General features: G+C 41.6%; 1 long non-coding RNA gene across 2 annotated transcripts; it reads right to left on the bottom strand.

Annotated features, from left to right (window-relative positions):
- Positions 1-7,787: 7,787 nt before the first annotated feature.
- Positions 7,788-15,419, bottom strand: LOC144233988 (uncharacterized). Of its 2 annotated transcripts, none has more exons than XR_013335827.1 (4): positions 15,315-15,419; positions 13,136-13,283; positions 10,878-11,209; positions 7,788-8,995 (listed from the first exon to the last, which is right to left on the bottom strand). It is a non-coding gene; the product is annotated as an uncharacterized LOC144233988 (long non-coding RNA). The 2 variants fall into 2 exon arrangements; XR_013335826.1 differs by having other exon boundaries at positions 11,028-11,209; positions 15,315-15,414.
- Between the last annotated feature and the right edge of the window lie 3,790 nt (positions 15,420-19,209).

The raw sequence follows: 19,209 nt of genomic DNA, 5'->3' as shown, positions 1-19,209 counted from the left end.
GATGGAAACTTTGCCTAATTTAATGCAATGAGTAGGGAGGATAATTATTCTGACTATCCCTAACACATAGCCAAAACTAAGAAGGGGTTCTTGAGACAGTTAATATCAACGGCTAGACTGAAAAGGACCCTGAAATCTTGTATTAATGACCATGCCTCCATTCAGAAGATCCCCATCTCAGGCACCTGGGTGGCTCAATCAGTTGACCGTCGACTATTGATTTTAACTCAGGTCATGATCCCAGGGTCATGGGATTGAGCCCCACATGGGACTCCATGCCCAGCATGAAGCCTGCTTAGGATTCTCTCTCTCCCTCTGCCTTTTCCTCCTGCTCATGCTTTCTCTCTCTCTTTAAAAGAAAACTTTTAAAATTAAAAAAGAGAAGACCCCCAATCTCATTTCTACCTCACTCACGGCCTCCCCAAGGAGGCACCTACATGGTATGACATGGAAAGACCCTCCTCTTCCCAAAATATTCCAGAACAGGGACTTAGTCCTCACCGTTCAGTCATCCTTTGGGGTTAAAGCATTGAATTGTTGAAATACAATCATATTATGTATGATGGGCAATATTCATTTACTAGCATTTATGAGTACACTAAGGAGATGAGCTTGCAAGATGAGCTAACTGTCATCTAGGAAAGCAACGGAGGTTGGCATTCGACAGGTACATTTGGCTATAGGAGGAAAGAAATCCTCTCCATCAGGGTGCAGCTTCCTCATCTTTTTTCTTTTTTTAATGTTTATTTATTGTGAGAGAAAGAAAGAGGGAGAGAGGTGCGAGAGCAAGCAGTGGAGGGGCAGTGAAAGAAGGAGAGAGAGACTCGCCAGCAGGTTCCATACTACCAGCACAGAGCCCGACATGGGGCTCAAACTCACGAACCATGAGATCATGACCTGAGCCGAGATCCAGAGTCTGACACTTAACCGACTAAGCCACCCAGGTGCCCCCACTTCCTCATCTTTTCATCCTGCCCCTGTTCCCTCTAGTGAAGTCCTACCCAGCCCAAAGCCGAGAGCCTGAGTAAAGTGAAGACTGAAAGAGCCCAGAACGGGCACACCGCCTGCCCCAGCGCCCATCCTGCCTGTGCGCTCTGCCGGCACTGTGATTGTACGGCGCACACCTTATGTCTCTAGCTTCCCCCACCACAGCATAGCGCCCACAGCATTCAACTAATGCCTAGTTCAACCCAGCCTTCAACAAGTACCTGCTGAAGGCTTCAACCTGGAAAGATCAGAGGAAAAGGGGAGAGGTTTTCCTGTAGTAAAAAAAACTATTAAGATGCAAAACAACCAACCAAAACCTTGTTGAAGACAAGAAAGCAAAAGCAGATGTGGAGGGAAGGATTCCTACAAAGTGTTGCAGGCCCCAGGACAGCTTTGGATTGTCACTCTCTCTCTTCTGAGCCTGAGGTCAAGTGGGAGGATTTAGGTCCCCAGGATGCTCTTCACTGCTCCAATGTATGATAAGGTGGGGCTCTTTCTTCATGATGTGTGAGCATAAGTTGGTATGTTTTAAGAGGACCTGAGAGATATAACCCTAAACTTATGGAATTATAAGTAGGAAGGGATGAGGCGCCCAGGTGGCTCAGTCGGTTGAACATCCAGCTTCGGCTCAGGTCATGATCTCACGGTTTGTGGGTTTGAGCCCCGTGTCGGACTCTGTGCTGACAGCTCAGAGCCTGGAGCCTGCTTCGGATTATGTGTCTCCCTCTCTCTCTGCCCCTCCCCTGCTCGTGCTCTGTTTCTCTCTGTCTCAATAATAAAGAGAGAGAGAGAGAGAGAGAGAGAGAAGGGAAAGAACGTGTCCCCTACAATGACATCTGCACTTGGCGGTGATGAATTGGAAAGGTGGGATTACTAATGTGATGTGTCAGATTATTTCAACTGCTCGTGAATCAGGGTTTGTCAAATAAATTGGATATTTGAAAACTGCAGTAGGCAGGCTTGCCCAAGGTTGGCTCATTTGTATTGAATTTAATCCTCATAACTTCCCTTTGGCTGTCCCTTCTTTACAGATGGGGAAACAGGGCCTCAGAGAGATGGTGTTTCTTTTGTAAGGTCACCCACATGCGTGTGGCAGAGGGAAAGCTCCACACCAAGGTTTTCTACCCACCTGTTAATCCCTTGCTTTCTCCACTGTTACGGCTGTGATGTTTTTCTTATTTGTTGTGTAAACGGAAGCCCATTTGTCCTGAAGAGGCTGGATATTGCTGAACGAAATCTTGTTAAGTTCCTGTCTAGGTATAACCATCTGTGTGCATATTTATATAACTTGATTCTTTACTGACATAACTTTGACCAGAGCCCTTAGTAAGGTGGCAAGGTCATAAGCAGCAAGGTAGACCTAAACTGATACCTAAGCACCCAGACCACAGGACAAGGTTGTTCTGACCTGCAGTTGAAATGAACCATCTGGGCAGCTAGCTTACATAGCCAACCCCTTATAATGCACCCTCCATCTGTCTCCCTCTTGGTCTTTGACATTTGCAAACATACAGATTTTAAAAATTAGTTTTTAGGAACGTGTGGGTGGCTCAGTTGGTTAAGTGTCCGACTTCGGCTCTGGTCATGATCTCGTGGTCTGTGAGTTTGAGCCCCGCATCGGGCTGTGTACTGACAGCTCAGAGCCTGGAGCCTGCTTCAGATTCTGTGTCTTCCTCTCTCTCTGTCCCTCCCCACTCCCACTACTGTCTCTCACTTTAAAAAATAAATAAACATTTTTAAAAATTTAATAATAAGTTTTTATCCTATCTACTACTCTTTTAAGGTACTTAAATTCCACCCAAATCTCTTGCGTAATTCGTTTCTAATTTTCTATCCAATTGAAACAAACAACTTGAAGAAGACATGTTCCTGTCCTGAGCCCCAGCTGTGACTGAAGCAATTCTCTTGAGCTAGCAAAGCAGCTAGCCTCTGGAGGTCACTGGCAGGAATGTGACCCCCCAGTTGAGAAAGAAAATGTTAAAGAACTGTTAGAAATGGTGGCAAATTGTAATATGCAATTTCACAAATGACTCAAATGCAATTCTGGAAATGCAGCTCCCTTGCCTCTTCTGGCATAGAACAAAATAATATTAATAACAGGTCAGACAGTGTAATAGTCCCAGATATGAGGTCAAAAAAAAATAGCATATATAGACGGAAATGGCTCACAAAGGAACAGATTCTGATGAGACTGTCTGCTTCCATAGAGCTTAGCATTCAAAAAAGTTGACTGAAGTTTTTCTACTTTTCATAAATGTATTTGGCATTTTCAAGTTCTTTGTTCATATCATGGAAAGTTACTAGAAATGTCTCATAGTGTCGAGTAACACTCTAGTGATACAAATTGCATTCATGGCTTTTAGAAAAATACAGACCCCATCCCTTGTGCACAGAGAGACGCTGCTTTCACATAAGTCATTGCCTGACCTGATGAGTCTAAACAGAGAGGACTCGTTCATTCCCTGATTCAATCTCCCCTTTTGCTGGGAATTATGACCAGGAGATAAACTTCTCCAAGTAGCTTACATAACTTCTGAGGGTTCGCCAGTGTTATCCGGGGTGCCAGGAATCCCAGAATTCTCCCCTTTTTTTTCTTCTTTTTATATCTCTACTTTTTTTTCTGTTTGTCCAGGCAGTTTGTTCACTCATCTTTTCTTCCTGATTCTGCCCACACTCTGGCCAGATACTTCCTCAGCCTGCTCTCATCCACCACATTCTTCCCCCCAGCAGCCACAGCTCACTAAGAGAACTGCCACCTTAGGGCGACACTGGCTTTTATAGTCGACAAAGCGCTTATGCAGCCATGCCATGCTTCATTTTCACATCAGCCCGGTCATGGTGATCTTATCCCCATTTGGCATGTAAAGTGAGTTCACCAGATTTATGCTCCTAGGAACCCTAGTCATCTGACTCGTTATATAGATCCAGTCCCGCCTCCCTGAGAGAAATTCATTTCCTGCATTCCCAACACTGGCGGAGGCCTCTGAGCGTCCACCATACTGCTCCTCCCAGAGTCCCTGGCCTCGCATCCCTGACCCCATCCCTTCCCACCTTATCTCCGTCTAAAGTACCATTCGAGGGAGAAAATCATTGCCAACTTCTTTAGTTATTTTTACTTTAAAGTTATTCTGACACTTGACATTGCATTTATTCTTTCTGAAAACATTCTTCTTTGGGAAGGCTTCTTGCCTTCACGCATTTCTCTCTCTGTGAGAATGCCCTCTCACCGCTGACAGACAAAATGCCCTAAGTCCCTGCCGAAGACACAAGAGAACATGAAGGTGTTTGTTCTCAGGGGAGGAGAAGACCATTCCTTCAGTAACTTCTTGTAAACACTTGATCTGCACTGTTTCATTTAGTCCTCAAAACAGTCTCACAAGGGAGACACTATTTCTGTTCCCATTTGGCAAATGAGAAGACTAAGGCTCAGAAAGTTTAAGTAATGTGCCCAGTATCACACAGCTAGTAACAGTGGAGGGTTCGTATCAGATCTATTTCGCAGAAAAGCCCATTCTCTGGGTTTTTTAACTGCTCATCTCCTGAAGGCTTTATGTGGAGGGGAGAAGACCAGTGCCTAAGAAATGGCCCACAGTGCCTGTTACAAATGATCAGACACAAGTAAATGGCAGAGACGGGGAGTTTTGTGGACATTCAGAGGCTCCCCTGTGTGTTCGGGTTCCTCTTAGAAATTAACCCCCTGTGCTTGTTTCCTGAGCTGACATGGAAGGTGCTGATCTCCCCAGGGGGCTGCGTGGGTCCTCTGAATTCCGCAGGGGCTAGGCCCAGCCCTCAACATCCTTCATATTCTTCCACTCTGGCTACTGGAAGCTGCTTTCAGGGCACAGGACTTCTACAGAGAAGATGGAGAACATACAAGTGCTAGAGCAGCGGGAAGGCCAGAGGAGCCCACAGGAGGATGGAGCCCAGGCTCTTAGCGGATATATGCCCTTGAACATTTTCCTGGCCTCTTCAATCCTCTGTAAAAGAAGAAAATGGGTGCCTTGGGTGGCTCAGTTGGTTGGGCATCCGACTTCGGCTCGGATCATGATCTCACAGTTTGTGGGTTCGAGCCCCACATCGGGCTCNCCCTGCTCACACTGTCTCTCTGACTCTCAAAAATAAATTTAAAAAATTAAAAAAAAGAAGAAGAAGAAAAGCACGAGAATGTACTGCATGAGGTGATTGTGGGGATGAGCTGTAACCTGCCTGACGCCTGGCCGATTCTCAATACGTGATGGCTTTAAAAAACCCAGCAGTCCTTGGAACGAAGGGCTTCACGGGTATAGGGAAAATTTGGCCTTGGAGAAGGCAAGGAGCAGCTTTAATGGTTCAAGAGGTTTGGGCTCCCAGGGTGGAGGAGGGAGGAGAGAATCAAGTGCCCTTGATTAGTAGAGGTCTGCATACAGCACTTCAGGCAGGCCCGATTGTGAAGTGAGTCAGAGCAGACCCATTGACATAGAAGCCGATTGTAAGACTGATTTAAACCAGCGTATTTCCATATTCCTAGATCGTGAGTCACCTGAGCCACTGGTTTAAAATATAGATTTCCAGGTGCCTCCTCCCCAGCAGACTCTGAACCAGGTGCTCTGGGGTGGGTCCTGGACATGTGCATTTTCCACAACCCACTGGGTGATTTTACGATCAGGGAAGTTTGGAAAACATTGCTCTAAAATGTTCAAAGTGCTTAGATGCTCAGTATATAATGGAATCTGTGTAATGGCTGATTTATCATCCCCATTTTCCAGGGAAGGCAACTAAGACCCAACAAAGCTCAGCAATGTGCAGAGAAATCTGTTCACACGGGCTCAGGGTCGCTGAGGGTCCTTAACTACTCAAGGAACTTGCAATTGAATTGTTAAACCAATTTTAGCTTGAAATTAGCCATGGTAAGTGGATACACTACGGATTTCTCTTGGCTCGAGAGTGCTGTTTCCTTCAGAACAGAGGACATTGATCGATGTGAACACCTCTCAGCGGTTCTCTGGTTTTTGGTTCATGACTCACTGTGAATACTGCATTGTCTTTTTCTTTAGGGAATCCATAGGTACTACATTCAGAACAGGACTTTTTTTTTAAAGAGTTAGTTTACTAGCACACCACTTAACGAAAGTAGTCAGTCTTGCTGTTAGTAACTGAGCCAAGTTCACCTGTGTCCTTGACAAGTTCACTTGTCCTGGTCCAAGTGCTTTAGTCCAGACATTTTCTCCTCCTGCCGTTAATATCTTTTATCGTCCCTAAAATCTCCAGTCCTAGACAGAGTTATCAAAGGCTCAAATTCTACAAAGGACCACCTGCTATAGAGCTGGTTCAGATTTTCCAGTTAGAGGATCTAAGTGTTGGCTTTACACAACAGGGTCGTGTCTCCCTCTAATGGATGGTAAAGAATAAGACAAGTAAGATTTCTACTGTTGAAGCAGAAGGCTTTGTGTAACTTATCTATATTACATGTTGAAACAATATATAATAACTTATTCAGCTGATTTCCAAGAGCAGCACAAAAATGTCCTTTTGTTTTCATTCATTCAATATTTATCATTTGCTTAACTATGTGCCAGATATTAAGGTATAAAGCTATGAATTACATAACGGCAAAAATGAGAAAATTTACTATGTACTGAGATTTTTTAAAATGCCAAGATTCCCCATCTCCCCTCATCTCCCTCCCACCTCCCCACATCTCGATCTACCCCAGCTTCCCAGTGCTTTGTGGTTCATCTGCCCTGTTGCATTGGAGACACAGGGCTTCTCTGCTGCTTTCCCCAAATAAAATCTCTTGAATAAGCAACACCCAAAGATAGAGAATGATTCAAACCTTAAAATAAAGTTTTCTCTTAAATAATATAAAAACAGGGAGGGGGATAAAAACATAAGAGACTCTTAAATATGGAGAACAAACAGGGTTACTGGAGGTGTTGTGGGGGGGATGGGCTAAATGGGTCAGGGGCATTAAGGAATCTACTCCTGAAATCATTGTTGCACTATATGCTAACTAACTTGGATGTAAATTAAATTTAAAAAATAAATAAAATACTTTTAAAAAGACAATCTGCTATTCTGTAATAAAAAATAAAGTTTTTAAAAAGTTTGTTTTGAGAGAGAGAGAGTGAGAGGGAGAGAGGTGAGTGGGGGAGGGTCAGAAAGAGGGTGAGAGAGAGAATCCCAAGCAGGCTCCCTGCTGTCAGCGCAAAGCCCCATGACAGGACTGGGGAGGGGGGGTGTCTATCTCACCAACCGAACCATAAGATCATGACCTGAACTGAGATCAAGAGTTGGACGCTTAACCGACTGAGCCACCCAAGTGCCCCTTAAATAAAGTTCTGAGGGTGGAATTCCAGGCATCCTCCAGCACTGAGATCTGGGTAGACACCAGTCTGTTTGCTGGTTGTTGAGCACAGCATGGTCTTCACAGATGCCTCTTCTGTCACACGAGGGGGCTCCTCACCTGTTTTGATTCTCTGGTGGGAAGGGAAAGTGTGTAAACTGATTGCCAAAGATTCTGTTCACCCTGTGCCCAGTTTTCCACAAGAGAGAGGAAAGGAAGGAGAGGAAATTAGCCCGGGCCGGTTCACCCTCAGGGGACTTTCCATCGCACACTAGCAGAGCGAGACCTGAGAGAGTCCCTCCTGCAGGCGTTAATACTTTCTCAGGGAAGCGGACAAATGAAGGCTGACATGTTACCCACTTAAAGTTTTACACATAATAAGCCAACAGATTGTTAAACAAAAGGTTTTATTGTGCAAATAGATTTTGCAAACATACCTTTGAACTGATAAAAATTGAAAAGTGTATATAAAGCTATGGTTTGCTAGGACTGAAAGTTGGCGAAATATCAAAGATGACTGAATTTAATTATTATCAGGCATGTCTGGCGTCTGTTGATAGGACAACGCTGTTTGGATGAATAATCACATTTGAATGAGCACTAACATGAAAAGATATGGAACTCACAATTACTCCCTAAAAGTTATTGTTTTAGTCCATTCAGGCTGCTTTAACAAAATACTACAGTCTCGGTGATTTATAAACAACAGAAATTTATTCTCACAGTTTTGGAGGCTGGAAATCCAAGATCAGGGTACCAGCATGGTTGGGTTCCGGTGAAAGCCCTTTTTTGGACTGCAAACTGCCTACTTGCTGCATGGATGGTGGGAAGGATCTCTCTGACATCTTTATTATAAGGGCACTTGGCCCATGAGGCTCCGCCCACATGAGCCCAAAGGCCCCACCTCCCAATACCCTCACCTTAGGCATTAGGTTTCAATCTACGAACACTGAGGACATGCAACTAATGAGACCATTAGCAGATACATCTCCTGCCTTTGCTTCAGTAGGTCACCAATTATTTTGTTATAATTGAATTTTTATATAATTTATGTTCTATCACCTAAAGAATAAAAAATAAAAAGTAATTGTTTTTCAAATTGTAATTTCATAGTGAAAAAAAGTTTGAATATCTATTTACCTAAAAGAGTAAATTGTAGTATTAAAATGGCAATTTTTTGTTGTCGTTACTCTAAAGATGTACAACTGTCTTCTCATTTTGTGTGTTTTAATGAGAAATCTGCTGTCATTGCTATCTTTATTTCTCTGGGCATGTTTTTTTCTTTTCTAGCTCCTTGTACGAGTTCTTCTTCATAACTATGTAGCAATCAGGGTTCAGGCAGAGAAATAGAACCAGTAGGAGATCTATATAAAGAGACTTGTTGCAAGGAATTGGTTTATGTGGTCATGGGGCTGGCTAGACAAGCCTGACAGCCACAGGACAGGTGGTCAAAAGGAGCACTGGAACTCTCAGGCACTGAAGCGCTGTCTACAGGAAGAATTTAGTCTTCTGGGAACAGGCCACTTCTGACCTTTACTTCGGGAAGGCAATGGGGGCTGTGGGCCACTTCTCTCTCTGATCAGTTGACTTCATTCACTTCCAGCTTCTTTCTGAGGTTTTCAGACCATTCTGGCCTTTTTTCACTCTTGCCAGGATCTGCAAATCTACCTCCATTCTCGGTATATTCTGTGGGGATAAACATGGAAATGGGCAACATTGAGAAATATCCATCAATGTTTAGCTGTTTCAGGTGTAACGTGATCCAGTATTTGTTTCAGAACCTTGAACAGAAACTGGATCTAGGTGCTTGACATTGCTATCCTGAAAGACACTGATGAGAGAATCAGTTTCCTTCATGGAATTCATGGGCTGAGAGAGTCTCTTTCTCTCTTAGGAAGAATTCTGAATGGAAATCTGGACTAGATGGTCCCTGAAGCCTATACATATGCTGCCATAAAGACTGCCATGCGCTCAGTCTCTTCTAAAACCAGAATATTACAGGGGTGCCTGGGTGGCTCAGTAAGTTAAGTATCTGACTTCCGCTCAGGTCATGATCTCCCAGTTCATGAGTTTGAGCCCTACATCGGGCTCTGTGCTGACAGCATGGAGCCTGGAGCCTGCTTCAGATTCTGTGTCTCCTTCTCTCTCTGACCCTCCCCTGCTCACGCTGTCTCTCTCTCTCTGAAATAAATAAAACACTAAAAAAATTTAATAAAACAAAACAGAACATTATGTTAAATTATGGACCTCTCCCTTATCCCTCCAACCCATAATTCCCTTTGCTTTATTTTGAAGAGAAAATCTAATTTGGAAGCCTCCGTCCATTAATCTCCCCTCATTCTCATTTTGTATCCTTAAAAAGCTCACCTGGTCTACGTCAGCAGCTGTGCCTGGGGACACTGGGAGGCCAGTTGGGGGAGGGGCGGGAGGCGGGGCTCACCCAGAGGCCCGGCAGATCCTCCCGGCTGAGGATCTCTTTGTAGATCTCCTCTGCTTGCTGGTACCTGTTCTGCCTCAGCTAGGCAGAGGCCTGCAGTGAGGACAGGGCCTGGGTGATCTGGAGCTCCCGGGCCAGTCCTCCCTCTAGCCTCTAACCGCGTGACCTGGGGCCGGTGACCAGCTCCTGCTCTGCCTTGGGCTAGTGACACAACCTCTTTGTGCCTCGGTTTCCTTGTTTGCAAAATGGGGCAGAAAGAGCCCCTGCCTTCCAGGGCCCTTGAAGTAGTGGGTGGGAAACGGGGGTCTAGAGCTCAAAAAATATTGGACTCTGTCCTCTCGCCCCCCGCCCCCCCCCAAATCCCGGTTCTCCAACTGGATGGTCCAGGCTCCGTAGAAGCATTTAGGAATGCAGACCAGGGACATCACCCTGTGTGACACCATCACTGTCACCTCGCCCTCTCACCATCACATTTGTCATTTGGAAACAAGACCAACTGCATCCTTAGAAGCCTGCTTTCGATAGGGTGGAAAGTTCTGATCATTTTCCAAAGCTACAAAGCAATTTCGATCTTTTTTTTTTTTTTTAATCCTTCATGACTAGCATACCGTGCTTAATAAAAGAGAATCAGCCAAGTTAGGAGCACAAAGTTTATCAAAAAGAGACTTCTGGGTTCAGCCCCTTTCTACCTTTACTAGTTTTTCACATTGCCCAAGTGGTTTAAAATTCCTGAGCCTCAGTTTCTTTATTTAAAAAAAACTTGTAGAAACAATACCTAGGTATTTTTTGAGAATTAAATGAGATAATATACTTAAAGCATTTGGCACAGTGCCTCATGTGCAGTCAACGTTCAGTAAACAGTAGCTATTATTGCCAGATTATTTTTTAATTAATATACCACAAAGGTATAAAAGTAGAATTTTTTGGCATATCTAAATTCCCTACAGAATGTAAAGATACCCCATCATTAATATGCATCACTGCTTAAAAGAGTGTGTTATCTAAGCAGAAGATGTTATATAAGCCAACGGTGCTGTAATAGAATACTATTTTAACCCAGACCTTTATTGTTACAAGCAATAAAGAATCTTAACTCAAGGGGCCTAAACAGAGGGAGATGTACTGTCTCACCAACAAGTCTCAGTGTGGGGCAGCCCCCAATTTCATTCCAAATTCAGAAGCTCAGTACTGTCATCAGATCTTTCCTTTCCATCTTCTGCTCCTCCGTGAGAGGTTCAAGGGTCACATTTGGTCACAGTGTTCAGAAGAGAAGAGGATTACCTCCTTCCTGTGTCGTTTCTGAAAGCAGGGGAAAACCTTCCCAGAAGTTCCTCCAGCGTATTTTCTTGTGTCTCCTTGGCCAAACTGGTTGATAGTCACATCTCTAAGCTGATCACTGGCTAAGAGAAAGGGCCTTCCGTACCTTGTCCCTGCCAGGATTTCTCTCTTCTCTCAGCACAGGACTGCAAAGAATGAGTGGGACCCAAACAAATATGAGGGTCTAGCAGCAAAATAAATAAATAATTTATTAATAAATAGTAATAATAATAAACACAGAAATGGCTGTTAGGTAAGGAACCAAATGTACTTGAGATATCAGGGCTGCTTAGAATTCCTGTATCTGCATGCAGCATAATAAAGCACAGAGAAACCTCAGTAAGTTTGTATCTAGCCTAGAACTGTTAAGGGGAACGCCTGGCTGGCTCAGCTGGAAAAGCATTCAACTCTTGATCTTGGGATTGTGAGTCTGAACCACACATTGGGTGTAGAGATTACTAAAAAATAAACTTTAAAGAAAAAAAGAGCTGTTATGGGAAATCCACTGCAAATCTAAAGAAACAATTTTTTAAGTCAATAAAATGTTCCAAGATGAAAATTAGCATCATGTGCATTGCAACAGTATCTAATGTACAATTATTTCATACACAATTATAAATACCCTTTCTAAAGTAAAATTATTTAAGAGTGCAATTTGCTTTTTTCAAGAGATCCTGGGGAACTTTTAAATACTGCACTTCGACTTGCTTTCGCGGCTAAACAAAGCAGTATTACATCTTTCCATCTTGCCTGTCCTTAACAGTCTTATTAGATGCAACCAAAATGGCATATTGATTTCAAATTTTCATTTACAGGGAGTTGAAAATACTTAACAATTCAATCTGTCTGACCTACTCCTACATCCATATTCCCAGTCATTCTCTGTCAATTACCTAATACATCCTTCCCTGCAAAATGAAGCCATTTTTTTTTATTAGATTTTTGCTACAGTTCTCCAACATCATTTCAACTTGCAGCTGTGCTTAGGAGATTGGAGGATACTAAAATTGCAGAGAGAGGATATTGACTTAGGGATTGATTTTAAAATAATTGGGAAGCACTATTGGCTTAGAGGGTATTGAGGGTTACTAAAGGAAATTATATTAAAATGCATTAAGAGGATAACTTAATGTTACTTTATAAAACTCTAACTTAAATTCATATTTGGGCCTCTTGACATTTCAAAACCTAATGTGTGATTCCCAGTAAAATCCCAGAATGATTTCGCTTCACAATGTAAAAGCCTACATTTTCCCCCCTAGCTTTACCCACCATTGCGTGAAGATACAATCAATGATGATTAACACTAGAGATGTCAAGAAGTCTCACACCTGTGCTGTGAAATACCTGCTAATCCTTGGTGTAGGACAACGCATTGTTTATGAAAACTGCTTAAAGCAATGTGAGCAACAGAGGGAAAATGATTAATGAAATTAAAACAGGCAGAATAGCCATTTTTTTTGATAGAAGAAGTGTGTGTGTGAAAACGGTCTCAACCTCTCGCTAAAATGGAAAGGATTTTAAAATGGAAACTCACAGTCTCAGACCATTTATTTCAGATTACTGGGCCGATCAATTTAACTGTGAGAAATAGATTTGACATTCTTGTCAGAAAGAGTTGAAAGCATAATTTAACTATTAAAGTTATTTGAATGCACATTTATTCTCCTTCCTGGCAATATTTCTCTTCTACTTATACAGTTGTCCATGAAATCAAATCCAGGTTTGAAACACCTATAATTATCCCAAGGCAAATCTGTCTGTAAACTGTCTTTGAAGAATTAAACTACCATATTTTATTTGTCAAATAAAATTTTATTGAGGCACCTGGGTGGCCCAGTAGGTTAAGCGTCAGACTTCGGCTCAGGTCATGATCTCACGGTTCATGGGTTCGAGCCCCACATTGGGCTCTGTGCTGACAGCTAGCTCAGAGTCTGGAGCCTGTTTCAGATTCTGTGTTTCCCACTCTCTCTGACCTTCCCCTGTTCATGCTGTCTCTTTCTCTGTCTCAGAAATATATAAAACATTTTAAAAATTTTTAAAAAAACTTTTATTTATAAATATCTACTCACCAATAAAATTAGGGCAGATCTGTTGCTATAATTGAAGTAGTCTGCTCTAAATCAATTGTAAAGTAGTTCCACATATTCAGAAGTTGTATTCATCAAGCATCTCAGGCTACTGAATGTAATTAAGACTTGCCAAAAGGACAACAATGGCCTTATAGTAATGGGCACAAAATGATTTTATCCTGTCAGAAAAATGATCTGAACGCAATACCCAACAAGACTAACATCAAACATCAAAAACTGAAGATGGGGACTTGCATTCTAGAAATATAGAATAGATCAACTTTGTCTTATTCCTCCTGCTACGTAAGTACAATGAAAACCCTGACACTGTATATAAAACAAACTTAAGACTCTGAAAGGTGGAGAGAAGAAAGTAGACCAGCCAGGGATCTGAGCAACAACATGGTAGCCCAGTTGCCTGGATTTTCTTTGATGCCTCAAATATCCCAGACTTGGAACAAACAAAGTCAGCTGGCCAGAAATACAACATCTAAAAAACATAGAAAAGGAATATTACTGTCTTAGTTCATTTGAGCCACTATAACAAAATACCACAGACTGGGTAACAACATAAATGTATTTCTTTCAGTTGTGGAGGGTGGGAAGTCCTGGCTGTGCCCTCACATGGTAAAAGGGGCAGTGGAGCCCTCTAGAGCTTCTTTTATCTGGGTACTAACCTCATTCATGAAGACTTTTCCATCACAACCCAATCATCTCCCAAAGACACACCTCCCAATGCCATCCCACTGAGCATTAGAGTTTCAACATATGATTTGAGGAAATATGCAAACATTCAGATGATAGCAATTACAAACAACTCCACACATGTAAACTTGACAACTTGGTTTAGATGGACCAATTCCTTGAAAACAAAAACTACCACAATTCATCTAATATTAACTAGATAAATCTTAGTGTCCCTACAGCTGTTAAAGAGATTAAATTTATAATTAACACCCCTCCCAAATCTACAGGTCCAGATGACTTTACTGGAGAATTCTACCAAACACTTAAAGAAGAGTTAACAACAATTCGACCTAAAATATCTTCCAAAAAACAGAAAAGGAGAGAACATTTCCCAATTCATTTTTTTGGCATTTTTCAATCTTATCTTCCTAAATTTGAGATATAACTGAACATATACCATTGTTTTAGGTGTACAACCCAATGATTTGACTCAATTCATTTTATACCCAGACACCAAAACCAGACAAAGATAATATGGGAAAAAATAATAATAATAACTACAAATATACCTACCTACTTCATGAATATACACAAAAACCCCTCAGAATATTAGCAAATTAAATTCATCAATATATGAAAGAATTATATACATGACCGAGTGGGCTTAATTTCAGGAATTCAAGGCTGGTTCAGCATTCAAAAATCAGCGTTACCTACTATATTACCAGACTAGAAAAGAAAAATCATATGATTACATCAATATATTTAGAAAATGCTTTAGACAAAATTCAACACCCACTCACGATAACAATTTCCAAAAATGGGAATACAAGGGAACTCTTCAACTTGTATAAAAACAATATCAAATATCTACCTCTAATATTATGTTTAATAGTTAAAAATTAAATACTTTTCCTCTGCCATTGGGTAAAGGATGTCTGTGCTCATCATTTTTATTCAAACAGCACTGAAAAACCTACCAATGCAACAAGGCAAGAAAAAGAAATAAAATGACTACATATTGAAAAAGAAGAAATAAAACTTTGTGCCCCAAAAAATTTCCAAAAAGAGGTATTTGAGATGGCTCTTGAAAAGAAGATTCATTCATTCAACAACTAACAAATTCACCACAGTGCGGGTCTTGTCATTCATTCATTCATTCATTCATTCATTCATTCCACAATTTTAATAACTAGTAGATATTTATTAAATATCTACTAAATTCCAAACATTGTTCTAGCTGTAAGGATTCAGCAGTGAACAAAATAGATAAAATCTGTCCTTATGGAATTTCTACTTAGCAGAGGGTAAGGATGGGACAGAAAATAAATCAATAAATCACACAATACACATTTGACAGAATAAGTACTACGGGGAAAAGTAGAAAAGGGAAGGGGGAGAATGAGTACAGGAGAGGGAGGGAGGTGCTGCAGTTTCAAAAAGAGAGAGGTCAGAAAAGGCCTCACTGAGAAAGTGACATTTGAGCAAATACTTGAAAGAGCTGATGACTGTGAGCCATGCCAGTATCAGGAGGGAGTGCTCTCCAGCAAATGCAAAGACCTGATGCCTTTGTGACATCACAAAGCTTGTGGCTTGTGAATGGTATCTGGGAGAAACATTCTGACTAGAATGAGACAGAGAAAGCACTTGGAGATGAGGTCCCAGGAAATAGAAACACTAGTGTGTAAGACTTTGTAGGCCACTCCGAGGCCATTGTGAGGACTGTGGATAAAATGTCCACAGGTCTGAGAACAATCTAGATAGAAGGAAAGGCAAGAACAAAGATGGTGAAACAGGAGTGAGGGGGAACTTTTGAGAAACACAGGAACTCTTTCCAGGATCATAGAGTATCTAGAGGAATACGGGAGATAAATAAGGATGGGAAACATAATAATAAAGACCTGGACATAACACAGAAGCATGGGAACTTAATTCATGAAGCAATAGGCAGCCATGAGATGCATGAGTGAAAACAATGAAATTGTACTTTACAACAATTAGAACTGTCAGAAAAACAGTCTGGCAACTAGTAAATGCAGAGCAAAAACTATAATTTTAAATCCCAGTATTCTGCCTCTCCTAATGGAATAATTCAGGCAAGGATCATCAATGATGAGGAAGTGGAAGGTTGATGGGAAACTGGATAAGCTCACAGTAACGTAATAGTGGTTATAAAACATCACATAAATAACAACCTTAATAACGTGAAAGTATACGTAACAGAAGTTGGGAAGTATTATAGTGGTAAGAGAGCTAAAGGGCAGGTCAAGGAAAATAAGACCTTCATTTCACTAACTCAGAGAACAAGAGACATCATGGATAGTGGAGAGAACAAAAAAAAAGTGTCAGTATATTAAGTCACAAATGATAATTAATGGAGGCAAAATAATATAACTTTACTGAGAAAATGTGGGAAAGGAGAGGAAGGACTAGTGTGTTACCTAGATCTTCTGCTGTAGCTAGAAAGATCATTCCTTAAGTTGATTTCAAATAGGAAAAGGCTCTTTCTTGTGGTAGAGTGCCAGTATATAGAGGTAATGATGGAGTCAGCAAATTCCCATTTTACAACCATCATAATAAAATCTGATTCAGGCAAGAATCATCTACGGATGCTACATACATGGGGTAGGAGCCAAGTTTGATAAGAAACAATATTTAATCAGCACCAAAGTTTCTCTTCATAACGTATGCATTAGTTGCAAAAGGAAAAACAACTGTACACTGGAGGACTAGAAGAATACCTTAAGCAAGTGATCAAAATAAGGGGCAAACGGGTGTGTGGCTGGCTCAGCTGGAAGAGCATGTGACTCTTGATCTCAGTCGGGGTTGTGAGTTCAAGCCCCACACCGGGTTTAAAGTTCACTTTAAAAAAAAAAAGTTAAAAAAAATAAAAGGCAAACAGGTATCATGTGTCTCTGGATATCATAACTTGAGAAAGACCACATGTTGTTTTCCTCTCAAAAAATTAATAACCTGGGGGTGACTGGGTGGCTCAGTCAGAAGAACATCTGACTCTTGATTTTTGCTAAGGTCTTGATCTCAGGGTCGTGGGATAGAGCACAGTGTTAGGGTCTGAGCTGAGCATAAAGGCTGCTTAAGATTCTCTTTCTCCTAGGGCGCCTGGGTGGCTCTGTCGGTTAAGTGTCCGACTTCAGCTCAGGTAATGATCTTGTGGCTCGTGGGTTTGAGCCCTGCATCGGGCTCTGTGCTGACAGCTAGCTCAGAGCCTGGAGCCTGCTTCAGATTCTGTGTCTCCCTCTCTCTCTGACCCTCCCCTGCTCATGCTGTCTCTATCTCTCTCTCAAAAATAAATAAAATATTTAAAAAAAAAAAAGATTCTCTTTTTCCCTCTGTTCTTCTCCCCAGCTTGCACAAATTCTCTCTAAAATAGAATTTTGGGGGACACCTGGGTGGCTCAGTAGGTTGGGTGTCTGACTTCAGGGGGGTGCGATGGCTCAGTCTGGTTAAGCATCAGCTTCAGCTCAGGTCATGATCTCCCAGTTCCTGGGTTTGGGCCCTGCATTGGGCTCTGTGCTGATTGCTCAGAGCCTGGAACCTGCTTCAGATTCTGTGTCTCCCTGTCTCTCTGCCTTCTTCCTCTTGCACTCTGTCTGTCTCTCAAAAATAAATAAACATTTAAAAAAAAAGAATTTTTTTCATTCATAACCTGAATCTCATCATGAGGAAACAATATCAGACAAATCCGAATGAGAGACATTCTAAAAAATAACTGGCCTTTATTTTTCAGATTTTAGTATCTTTTTTTTTTTATAACATTTATTTATTTTTGAGAGACAGGGAGTGAGCAAAGGAGGGCAGAGAAGCAGGCTCCAGGCTCTGAGCTGTCAGCGCAGAGCCCCAAATGGGGCTCGAACTCAGGACTGTGAGATCATGACCTGAGCTAAAGTTGGTTCTTAACCGACTGAGCCACCACACTCCCTAAAAGCTTTAGTATCTTTAAAGACAAAAGAAAGAAAGAAATTATTATAGATGGAAACTAGATGTGGAAACTAAATGCAATTTGTGATGCTGAATTAGATCTTGTATCAGAAACAAAATAATGCTATAAAACACATTACTGGGACAACCGACAAAATTGGAATATAGAATGTGGAGTCAATATAGAATTTATTGGATCATTTCTGGTCCTGACAAGATGAAATAAACACATGCCACCCTATTCCTCCTGCTAATAATGAAACAAACAAATAAGACTGGATAAAATCCAATTTTAGTATATGTGCTGCCAAAGCGAGCACAAACCTGGATAAAATCCATAAACCAACTGACAGAAGACCTAAAGGTGAAGAAAAGAAGGCAAACTGGCTAGCGACCTCGGACGTTGAGTTCCCTGGGATTTTGTCAGCCTCCAGTATATCCAGGCCTGGCTGGGCACAAGAGAGCTCCCTAATCCCAAAACACCAATGGGCACAGACCAAAAGACTCCAAAAAAAAGTCCATTTTCTCTAGCTACGGGACCAGGAAAAACAGCTTCCCAGAATAGCACACTTGAAGGGGCACCTGGTGGCTCAGTTGGTTAAGCGTCTGACTTCGGCTCAGGTCATGATTTTGTGGTTCATGAGTTCAAGCCTCGTGTTGGGCTCTGTGCCGACAGCTCAGAGCCTGCAGCCTGTTTCAGAATCTATCTCCCTCTTTCTCTGCCTCTCTCCCACTCATACTCTGTCTCTCTCTCTCAAAAAATAAACATAAAAAAAAAAAAAACAGCACATTTGACCAAACCTACCCCACTCAACGCAAACCTCTCAAAAAGTCTACTCCCCTCTCGCTTCCACTATCTCCCAGCCCTGCCCGACCCTGCGGGATTCCCTAACACTTCATTAGAACCTGGGCTAACCTGCATCCTAGATAAGCAGTTCCACTCTGGGTCAACCAAGCTGAATTTGGGGAGGATCTTTGGGCAAAACTCCAGCTTTTACAGTCTCAGCCCTCTTTTCTATCACCTTTCTCCCATAAGGCAATCAAAGCTCTTTTTGTTTGGGCTAGGCAAATGGCCTCAGGGCAAAGTAGCATAAAAATGGCTTTCTGCTGGAATGCCTCCCAGATTTTCCCTTCATTTTAAATCTATTCCTTAATCCTTTGTCAACTCTTAGATAGAACAGTAAAACTTTCTTCTTAAAAGCATCAATCTTTCATTATTTAGGTCTTTTCAAGAAAAGAGTTTGTGGAATAATTCAGACTGCCACTACTATAAACAGGAGGTCTACTCTTTAAAAATCTTGTATTGAATTATGTCAGATAAAGAAAAGCAAATAAATCATAACCGTACAGTTAGATGGATGTTCACAAGAAATATATACTCCTATAAATAGGATCTGAAACAATTATCAGTAAAGAGTTCTTCAAAACCTTATTTTCAATGTTTTATT

The sequence above is a fragment of the Crocuta crocuta genome, unplaced genomic scaffold, assembly GCF_008692635.1.
Source record: "Crocuta crocuta isolate KB4526 unplaced genomic scaffold, BGI_CrCroc_1.0 scaffold55, whole genome shotgun sequence".
Taxonomy (NCBI): domain Eukaryota; kingdom Metazoa; phylum Chordata; class Mammalia; order Carnivora; family Hyaenidae; genus Crocuta; species Crocuta crocuta.
The sequence above is the reverse complement of the archived record's forward strand: the minus strand, read 5'-3'. Positions and strand labels throughout refer to the sequence as shown.